The 10,515-nt window shown below is 39.8% G+C and overlaps 1 protein-coding gene across 2 annotated transcripts in view; it reads left to right on the top strand.

Moving 5' to 3' along the window:
- The first annotated feature begins 14 nt into the window (after positions 1-14).
- The window catches only part of C2H2orf42 (chromosome 2 C2orf42 homolog), a 35,713-nt gene continuing 25,212 nt past the window's right edge, over positions 15-10,515 (top strand). Inside the window, exon 1 of one of the 2 annotated variants that reach the window (XM_020877820.2) lies at positions 15-117. The gene's annotated coding sequence lies outside the window, so the exon portion shown is untranslated. Of the gene's footprint in view, positions 175-10,515 lie in introns of both variants that reach the window. The other variant, XM_020877821.2, reaches the window with a different exon arrangement.

Below are 10,515 nucleotides of genomic sequence, written 5' to 3'. Positions count from 1 at the left end.
CAACTCCCGTCAGACAACGCGAACTGAGGCGGGGCGGCTCTGACCAATAACGACTGTCGTTACAGCGAACAGTTTGGCCGCGTTTGTAAAAGGCCGCGGCAGGCGAAGAGAGAGGAGGTGAGGGCGGTCATCAGCGTGGGAGCCTGGGGCCGCAGGGTGGGGGGCGCAGGGCAGGTAAGGGGACTGTGTTGACCGAAGGCGTGGGCGACAGTGGGACAAGGGCGTGCAGCCGGGAATCCCGGCGGATAGCGTTTCCCAAGAGCAGGGTGATGGCCGAGTGATGCTTCTACTCGGGCCTACTTAGGACCGGAAGTGAGCGGTCGCACGGGGAGGATGCCGGGAAGTAGGTTCCCGGGTGATGCGGCTGGGGGCGGGCTGCGGCTGGGGGCGGGCTGCGTCCTGGATGCCAGGTAGAAGGTGTGGGACTCGCCGGCCGGGTGACAGGGGATCTTGGCCTTTCTCCGGTGTTCCGAGGCAGCGCAGGGCAAACGGAAGCACCCTGGACCTGAAGTTGAGAGTTCTGGCTCTAGTCTTGCCCCTTCCTCTCTTTTCTGGTTTGACAAAGAGTCCAGCAGATTCCAAACTCACCTTAGATTATCTAGAGGCTGGCCAAGGAACATGAATCAAATCCCTGCTTTCTCTGAGCCACTGGTAAAATAATACCTGTTTCAAAGTATGGTGAGCATTCCATGAGTAAATGCATGGGAAGGGCTTACTTGTACTCAATAAATGTTAGCAAGTGTATGTTTTATTCATGGTGCTCGTTCACTTACTGTGCTTCACAAGAATTAAACAGCGTTCAGCGAACTGAATATAGCTCTACGGCCAGATGGCACACGGCTTAAAGCCCGCCACCACATGGAGTGTTCGTGGGCTAGCTCTCCCAGCCCGTCTCTGTACACCGTCCGAGGAGGCTGTTCAGAAAACTTGCCCGGAAAAGGAGACCCTTCTTAAGGCAGAGCTCAAATACAGATTTTTTATGAATCTGCAGTCCTTCTCAGGTGGGACTCAGCCAGAACTCAAATTCGGACTTGACTTAGGAGGAAATGGAAACTCACTGTGTTGATCTTTTAATTGAAACCGTTCATCTAGTGTCAGGACTTAGTGAAGCTCAGAGAGTTAAGTGTGAGGCAAAGTGGCCGGTAAAGAATGAGTTTATTAGCGTAGGAGGCTTGTGAGAGATACAGGCAGGCCAGCAAGGGAGCACAACCCTAGGAACTGTTCAATAGGGCTGCATTTTTATAATCAAAGGATAAGTGGGGAGGAGAGAAGACCACCTTCTTCCCATTCTTGGACCTGCATCAGGGCTTACATCATTAGTTCCTCTTTTGACCGTCTCTGGCCTAACTGGGACTGTCCTGGCACTAATTAAGTCATTTGTATATTAGCAAAAGGCTGGTAAATTATACTAAAATATAGCAGGATTTCTAAACTTAACTAATTATCCCACTCTATCCGTGTCACTTACAAATTGTGTTACTTGTTGATGTATGCTTTCTGTTAAGAGGTAATACTCGTGCTCAGTTGCTAAGTTATGTCTGACTCTGTGTCCCTTTGGACTGTAGCCTGCCAGGCTCCTCTGTTTATGGGGTTTTCCAGGCAAGAATACTGAGTGAGTTGCCATTTCCTCCTCCAGCCGATCTTCCTGACCCAGGGATCAAACCCTCATGTCCTGCATCTCTTATATTGGCAGGCGGATTCTTTACCACTGAGCCATCTGGGAATCCTAAGTGATACTAGTACAAGTTTAAAATTCAAATCTTACAAAACAGTGAAATGTGCATATCCCTCCCTCTCCATTTCCCAAGTCCCCAGTCACTTCTTCTGAGGCAATACGTTATATAGGTGTGTGTCTTCCCTGTTTCCTTTTTTCTCTTTTAAACCAAGAGTATCACATTAAACATGAAGTTTTATACCTTTTTTTTCACTCCACAGTGTATCTTGATATTTGTTCCTTATCAATACATATAGATCTGATACTTTTTAATGGTTCTATAGTAGCATATTTTATAGTTACACCATGATTTATTTAGTTAGCTCTTAGATTGTTTCTGTTCTCGTGCAGTTATGGACAACCTTGCATGGAGTACCCCTGTGCATGTTTCATGTTCATGTGAGACTTGAACTCAGAATCTTAAAAGTGGAATTGTTAAAGTGTGTTTTAAGTTTTATTTTATTTACATCCCTTTGAAGACAATATTGCAGTTTACACTCCTACCAACAATGTAGAGTGTGTTTCTCCACATCCTCCTGTGATAACATCTTTTTGTCACTTTGCTGAAGTCCTGTTTTAATTTGCTTCTTGCTTATTTCAGGGTTGAGTTTTGGACATTTAAAACTTTTTTTTTTTTAATCCCCTGGTGGTTAGGACTCTGTTCTGCCACTTCTGAGGACCTGGATTCAATCCTTGGTTGGGGAACTAAGATCTCACAAGCCACACCACCAGAAAAAAATTTTTTTCTTTTTTTTAACAAGCTGTCTTTCTGTGCCCTTTACTAATTTTTCTAGTGGGATTGCTTCTTTTTTACTGATTTGAAAAATCTCTTATTTTAGGAAATTAGCCCTTTGTTATTTGCATTTCAAATATTTCTCTTTTCCCATTAAATATAATTTTTACTTTATCTTGGAATATAGATGATTTACAGTCCTGTGTCTCAGGTGCACAGCACAGTGATTCTGTACACACACACACACACACACACATATCCACTCTTTTTCAGATTCTTGTCCCATCCAGGTAATTACAGAGTATTGAGTAGAGTTCCCTGTGCTATACAGTAGGTCCTTGTTGATTTTCAATTTTATCCTTTTGTTTTTAGTGGCATATTTATTGAAATTAAATCATATAACATAAAATTCACCCTTTTAAAATGTTAAATTTGGTGATTTTAGTATATTCACAGAGTAATGCAACCTTCCATCACCCCATAAAGAAATGTCACACTTATTAGCAGTCATTTGTAATCCCCACCATTCCCCTCAGACCTTAGCAACCACTCATCTGTCTCTATGCATTTGTTGATTCTGGATGTTTCGTTTAAATGGAATCGTACAACGTACAGCTTCTTATGTCTGGTTTCTTTCATGTAGCATAGTATATCAAGGTTCATTCATCCATGCCATAGCATATATCAGAACTTCATTACCTTTTATGGCCAAATAGTATTCCATTGTATGGATATATCACATTTTGTTTACCCATTCATCAGTTGATGGACATTTGGATTGATTCTACTTTCTGGCTTTTATGAATACTACTACAATGAGCGTTATGTACAAAACCACCAATTTTCTAAAATGGTTGCACCATTTTATAACACTATCAACAATGTATGAAGGTTCCAATTTTTCTTTATCATTATTATTGTCTGTATTTTTTTAGTCATCTTGGTGAAATGGCATCTCGTTTTGATTTGCATTTCCTTTAATGGCCTGATTTTTTAACATCTTTTCATGTGTTTATTGGCTCTTTGTATATCTTCTTAGGAAAAATCTCCATTCATATCATTGGCTCATTTTAAAATTGGGTTATTTGTCTTTTTACTGTTAACTTATAAATGTTTTTATATATTCAGGATACAAGTCCTTTATCTTAGATATGACTTGCAAACATTATCTCCCATTCTGTGCATTATCTTTTTACTTTCTTGATGCATCCTTTGAAGCACAGTTGTTTTTAATTTTGATTAAGATCAGTTTTTCTATTCTTTTCTTTTGTCACTCAGGCTTTTGGTGTCATATCTAAGATACCATTGCCTATTCCAAGGTCATGAAGATATATGCCTGTATTTCTTTCTAAGAGTTTTATAGTTTTAGCTCTTACATTTATGTCTATGATCCACTTTGGATTAACTTTTATATACAGTGTGAAACAGGGATCCAACTTCATTCCTTTGCAGGTGGCTATGTATTGTTCCAGCACCATTTGTTGGTGGGACTGTTCTTTATCCACTGATGGATCTTGGCATCCTTGCTGAACATCAACTGACCATAAGTGAGAGGGTTTACTTTTTAATTCTCAATACTATTTCATTGGTTTCTATATCTATCTGTATGTCTATTGTCACATTGTCATTTCCCCCCCAATTTTATTGAGATGTAGTTGACATATAACATTGTGTAAATTTAAAGTGAAACACACATTGCAAAATGATTACCGCTACAGCATTACCTAATGCTTCCATCACTTCACATAATTACCATTTCTTTTTTCAAAATCATTTATTCTTTTTGGAATAAAGATTTCAAAGCACTGTATCTTCATTGCTGCTCCCAGGCTTTCTCTAGTTGCAGTGAGCAGGGGCTACTCTCTAGCTGCGCGGTATGGGCTACTCATTCTGGTGGCTTGTCTTCTTGCAAAGCAAGGGCTTTAGGCTGCAGAGCCTGTGGCTCACAGGCTCTAGAATATGGGCTCAGTAGTTGTGGCACACCGACTTAGTTGCCCCCACAGTGTGTGAAATCTTCTGGATTAGGGATTGAACCCATGTCCCCTGCATTCGAGGTGGATTCTTAACCGCTGTAACTATGCTGTACGTTAGATTCCCAGAACTTATTTGTCTTACAACTGAAAGTTTGTACCCTTTCACTAACATCTCCCGGTTTCTCCAATGCCCTAGGCCCCTGGCAATTACCGTTCCATTCTACTTCTATGAGTTTAGTGTTTTTAGGTTCTACATGTCAGTGATGTAATACAGTATTTGTTCCTTCTCTATCCACACTCTTAATTTGCTGTGTAGTAAATTATGAAATCAGGAAGTGAGAGTCCTTCTACTTTGTTCTTTCTCAAGATTTTTCTGGCTCTTCCAGGTCCCTTGCATCTCCATATGAATTTTAGGCTCATCTTGTCTATTTCTGCAAAAAAAGGTATCTAGGATTTTGATAGGAATACATTACATTGGATCTGTAGATCAGTTTGAAGAGTAGTGCCATCTTAATAAGATCAACTCTTCTGGTTCATGAACATGAAAAGATCCCTTTCCATTTTCTAGGTCTTTAATTTCTTTCAGTTATGTTTTGTAGTTTTCACTGTACAAGTCTTCCACTGCTTTGGTTCCTTAGTTTGTTTTCATCTTTGAACTTAGTCTAAGGTACTTTTTTCCATAAAGAAAAATGCCATTTTCGTGTAATCCAATGAGTCATAATTTTAAACTGGGTCAATTATTTGAATAGTTAATTCCCCAAAGAGATAGACATATAACTAGATAAGCATGTGAAATGTTACCAACATCATTATTCACTAGGGAAATGCAGTAAAAACCGCAGTAAGGTACCACTTCACACCCATTATAATCTAATGGCCATAACCAAGGAAACAATAACACATGTTGGCCAGGAAATGGAGAAAGTTTGTGAGAATGTATAATGGTGCTGGTGCGATGTAAAATGGCACAGCCACTTTGGAAAACATTTTGGCAGTTTCTTAAAACGTTACATTTAAACTCGACTCTTTGTGACCCCACGAACTGTAGCCCGCCAGGCTTCTCTGTCCATGGGATTCTCCAGGCAAGAATCCTGGAGTGGATTGCCATTCCCTTCTCCAGAGGAACTTCCTGACCCAGGGATCAAACCCTGTTCTTCAGCACTGCAGGCAGATGCTTTACCATTTGAGCTACAGGGAAGTCTGACTACTCCTATTTATCAGTATTTTTTTTTTTTAACTTCTTTATTGAGGTAAATGTAAAATTACCCTACCACTCAGTAAGTCTAATTCTCGGTTTCTACCCAAGAGAAATGAAGACAGTTGTCTACACAAAGACTTGTGTGTTAATGTGCTCGACAGTATTGTTCATGGTAACCCTGAAGTGGAAGCCATCCAAGTATGTATAAGGTGATCGACAGATAAACAAAATGCTGTAGCCGTACAGTGGCATGCCATTCAGCAGTGTAAAGGAATGAAGGACTGATACGTGCCCCAATGTGGTAGAACCTTGAAAACATTATGTTGAGTGAAAGAAAGCCAGACATAAAAGGCCACATATTGTATGATTCCATCTATATGAAGTGTCCAGGAAAGGTAAATCTATAGAGACGGAAAGAAGGTTAGTGATTACCTAAAGGTGGGCATGGTGATTGACTCCAGAAGGCAAGAGGGCTCTTTTATGGGGTGATAGAAGTGTTCTAAAACTTAATTGTCATGATGGATACCCAACTCTATAAACAATAAATATTATTGAATTTTATACTTAAAATGGGTGAATGTTACGGTATGTAAAATATACCTCAATAAAGAAGTTTAAAAAAAAAAAAAAACACTGATAAATAGGAATAACAATCATTTCTAGATTTAATGTTTACTATTTTCTGGATTCTGGGTTTTGTGTCATGTAGGCCATCTTCAATCTGATATCCTTAAAAAATATTTTAAGAAAAAAATCCCTACTCTTTTTGTTTTAGTGTATTGATGGTTCCATTTTTGTGTGTTTGAATGTTTTATCTGCTTGGAATGTATTTGAGTACAGAAAGTGAGATAGGATGAATAAGATAATAATAACATTTTTAGAAGTCAGACTTCTTTCTCCCAATAAAATTTCATTCTGTACCCAATAAATTAAGAAAACTAGAAACAATGTTCAGAATCTTTTCTACTGAAATACTTGTACCTATATACTAAAGTCAGTGTTTAAGATGTTAATTGCAACATTGTCTAGAACTAAAACTCATTGGGAGAGATGGTTCAACTGTGGTAAAATATTAAGAATGCAAACTTGAGGACATTGAGTATAATATAACTTAATTTTTCTAAAACCAAAATCCCACATGTGTACATGTATATATTTATTTATTCATAAACACAGAAAATAGTCTGATGGATATATGCCAGCCTGTTAACTGTATTTACTCTTGAAAAGTGAGGATTTGTGGGGTGGAGGGGCAAGTGGGGGTAGTGGTAGTGAAAGTAGGGCATAAAAGGGTCATTAGCTCTTTAGTCTGCTTTTGCAAGATCATAGACTTAAATGATTTATATACAAAATAAACCATAACTGGCAAATAGTTCCTCCCTTAATGAGCAAAGTTGTTCTGTTTTTTCACTTTAATAATAATATGAAATCATCATCATCAGTGTAATTTTAAAACTGATTTATATATAAAGCAATCTGAAGCTCAGAATTTAAAAGATTTGGTCATAGAGATAATCAGCTTTGGAACAACATTCTTTCTAAGAACCCGCGTTTGACTGATGGAGAATACCTACCAAAAAAGTGTATTGACCTCAGAAGGAAATGCTGTGTAAACAGGCAAATGTGTCTAGGTGTTTTTAAAGGGGTGACTTTGCCCCCCAAGAGGACATTTAGCAATGCCTGGAGACGTTTTTGTTTTTTATAACTTGGGGAGGGCATGGTGACTGCCATTGGCATGTAGTGGTGGAGACCAGGGACGCTACTAAACATCCTAAGACACACAGGATAGCCCCCCATAATAGTTGTTGTTGTTGCTCAGTTGTGTCCGACTCTCTGTGACCCCCATGAACTGCAGCATGCCAGGCTTCCCTGTCCTTCATTATCCCCTGGCATTTGCTCAAACCCATGTCCATCGAGTCTTTGATGCCACCCAACCATCTCATCCTCTGTCATCCCCTTCTCCTCCTGCTCTCAATCTTCCCCAGCATCGGGGTCTTTTCCAGTGAATCAGCTCTTCACATCAGGTGGCCAAAGCATTGGAGCATTAGCTTCAGCATCAGTCCTTCCAATGAGTATTCAGGGTTGATTTCCTTTAGGATTGACTGATTTGATCTCCTTGCTGTCCAAGAGTCTCTCAAGAGTCTTCTCCAGCATCACAGTTTGAAAGCATCAATTCTTAGGCACTCAGCCTTCTTTCTGGTCCAATTCTTACATCTGTACATGATGGAAAGACTATAGTTTTGACTATATGGACCTTTGCTGGCAAAGTAATGTCTCTGCTTTTCAATATGCTGTCTAGGTTGGTCATAGCTTTTCTTCTGAGGAGCAAGCGTCTTTTAATTTCATGGCTTCACTCACCATCTGCAGTGATTTTGGAGCCCAAGAAAATAAAAGTCTGTCACTGTTTCCATTGTTTCCCCATCTATTTGCCATCAAGTGATGGGACCGGATGCCATGATCTTTGTTTTTTTTTTTTTAATCTTTGTTTTTTGAATGTTGAGTTTTAAGCCAACATTTTCACTCTGCTCTTTCACTTTCATCAAGAGGCTCTTTAGTTCCTCTTTGATTTCTGCCATAAGGGTGGTGTCGTCTGTATATCTGAGGTGATTGATATTTCTCTCCACAATCTTGATTCCATCTTGTGCTTCATCCAGTCCAGCGTTTCTCATGATGTCCTCTGCATATCAGTTAAATAAGCAGAGGACAACCTTGACGTACTCCTTTCCCAATTTTGAACCAGTCTGTTGTTCCATGTCCAGTTCTAACTGTTGCTGCTTGACCTGCACACAGGTTTCTCAGATGCAGATAAAGTGGTCTGATATTCCCATCTCTTTGAGAATTTCCCACAGTTTGTTGTGATCCAGACAGTCAAAGACTTTAGGGTGGTCAATGAAGCAAAAGTAGATGTTTTTCTGGAATTCTCATGCTTTTTCTATGATCCAGCAGATGTTGGCTATTTGATCTCTGGTTCCTCTGCCTTTTCTAAACCCAGCTTGTATATCTGGAAGTTCTCCATTCACGTACTGTTGAAGCCTAGCTTGAAGGATTTTGAGTATTACCTTGCTAGCATGTGAAATGAATGCAACTGTGCAATAGTTTGAACATTCTTTGGCTTTGCCCTTCTCTGGGACTGGAATGAAAACTGACCTTTTCCAGTCTTGTGGCCACTGCTGAGTTTTCCAAATTTGCTGGCATATCGAGTACAGCACTATGGCAGCATCATTTTTTAGGTTTTGAAATACCTCAACTGGAATTCTATCACTTTCACTAACTTTGTTCTTAGCAGTACTTCCTAAGGCCCACTTGACTTCACACTCTAGGATGTCTGGCTCTAGGTGAGTAATCACACCATTGTGGTTGTCCAGGTCATTAAGACCTTTTTTGTATAGTTCTGTGTATTCTTGCTACCTCTTCTTAATATCTGCTGCTTCTGTTAGGTCCATACTGTTTCTGTCCTTTATTGTGCCCATCTTTGCATGAAATGTTCCCTTTTTCTTGAAGAGATCTCTAGTCTTTCCCATTCTATTGTTTTCCTCTATTTCTATGCATTGTTCACTTAAAATGGCTTTCTTCTCTCTCTTTGGTAGTCTTTGGAACTCTGCATTCAGATGGATGTATCTTTCCTTTTCTTCTTCTTTGCCTTTCGCTTCTGTTCTTTTCTCAGCTATTTGAAAGGCCTCTTCAGACAACCACTTTGCATTTTTGCATTTCTTTTTCTTGGGGATGGTTTTGGTTACCACTTCCTGTGCAGTGTTACCTCCATCCATAATTCTTCAGGCACTCAGTCAGATCTAATCCCTTGAATCTATTTGTCACTTCCACTGTATAATCATAAGGGATTTGATTTAGGTCATACCTGAATGGCCTAGTGGTTTTCCCTACTTTCTTCAATTTAAGTCTGAATTTTGCAATAAGGAATTCATGATATGAGCCACAGTCAGCTCCTGGTCTTGTTTTTGCTGACTGTGTAAAGCTTCTCCATCTTTGGCCACAAAGAATATAATCAGTCTGATTGCGGTATTGACCATCTGGTGATGTCCATGTGTGGAGTCGTCTTTTGTGTTGTTGGAAGAGGGTGTTTGCCATGACCAGTGCGTTCTCTCAGGAAAACTCTGTCAGCCTTTGCCCTGCTTCATGTGTACTTCAAGACCAAACTTGCCTGTTACTCCAGGTATCTCTTGACTTCCTACTTTTGCATTACATTCCCCTATTATGAAAAGGACATCTTTTTTTGGTGTTAGTTCTAGAAGGTTTTGTAGGTCTTCATAGAACTGGTCAACTCCAGCTTCTTTGGCATCAGTGGTTGGGGCATAGACTTGGATTACTGTGATATTGAATGGTTTGCCTTGAAACAAACCAAGATGATTCTGTCGTTTTTGAGACTGCACCCAAGTACTGCATTTCGAACTCTTTTGTTGACTATGAGGGCTACTCCATTTCTTCTAAGAGATTCTTGCCCACAATAGTAGATATAATGGTCACCTGAATTAAATTTGCCCATTCCCATCCATTTTAGTTCAGATTCCTAAAATGTTGATGTTCCCTCTTGCCATCTCCTGTTTGACCACATCCAATTTACCTTGATTCACAGACCTAACATTCCAGGTTCCTATGCCGTGTTGTTCTTTACAGCATCGGACTTTACTTCCACTACCAGATGCATCTACATCTGGGTGTCGTTTCCACGTCAGCTCAACCTCTTCATTCCTGCTGGAGTTATTTATCTGCTCTTCTCCAGTATCACATTGAACCCCTAACTGACCTGGGGACTTCATTTTTCAGCATTACATCTTTTTGACTTTTCATACTGCTCATGGGGTTCTCAAAGCAAGAATGCTGAAGTGGTTTGGCATTCTCTTCTCCAGTGGACCATGTTTTGTCAGAACTCTCCACCATT

The sequence above is a fragment of the Odocoileus virginianus genome, chromosome 2 (assembly GCF_023699985.2).
Source record: "Odocoileus virginianus isolate 20LAN1187 ecotype Illinois chromosome 2, Ovbor_1.2, whole genome shotgun sequence".
NCBI classification, from domain to species: Eukaryota; Metazoa; Chordata; class Mammalia; order Artiodactyla; family Cervidae; genus Odocoileus; species Odocoileus virginianus.
Note: the sequence above shows the minus strand (reverse complement) of the source record. Positions and strands in the feature narration are given on the sequence as shown.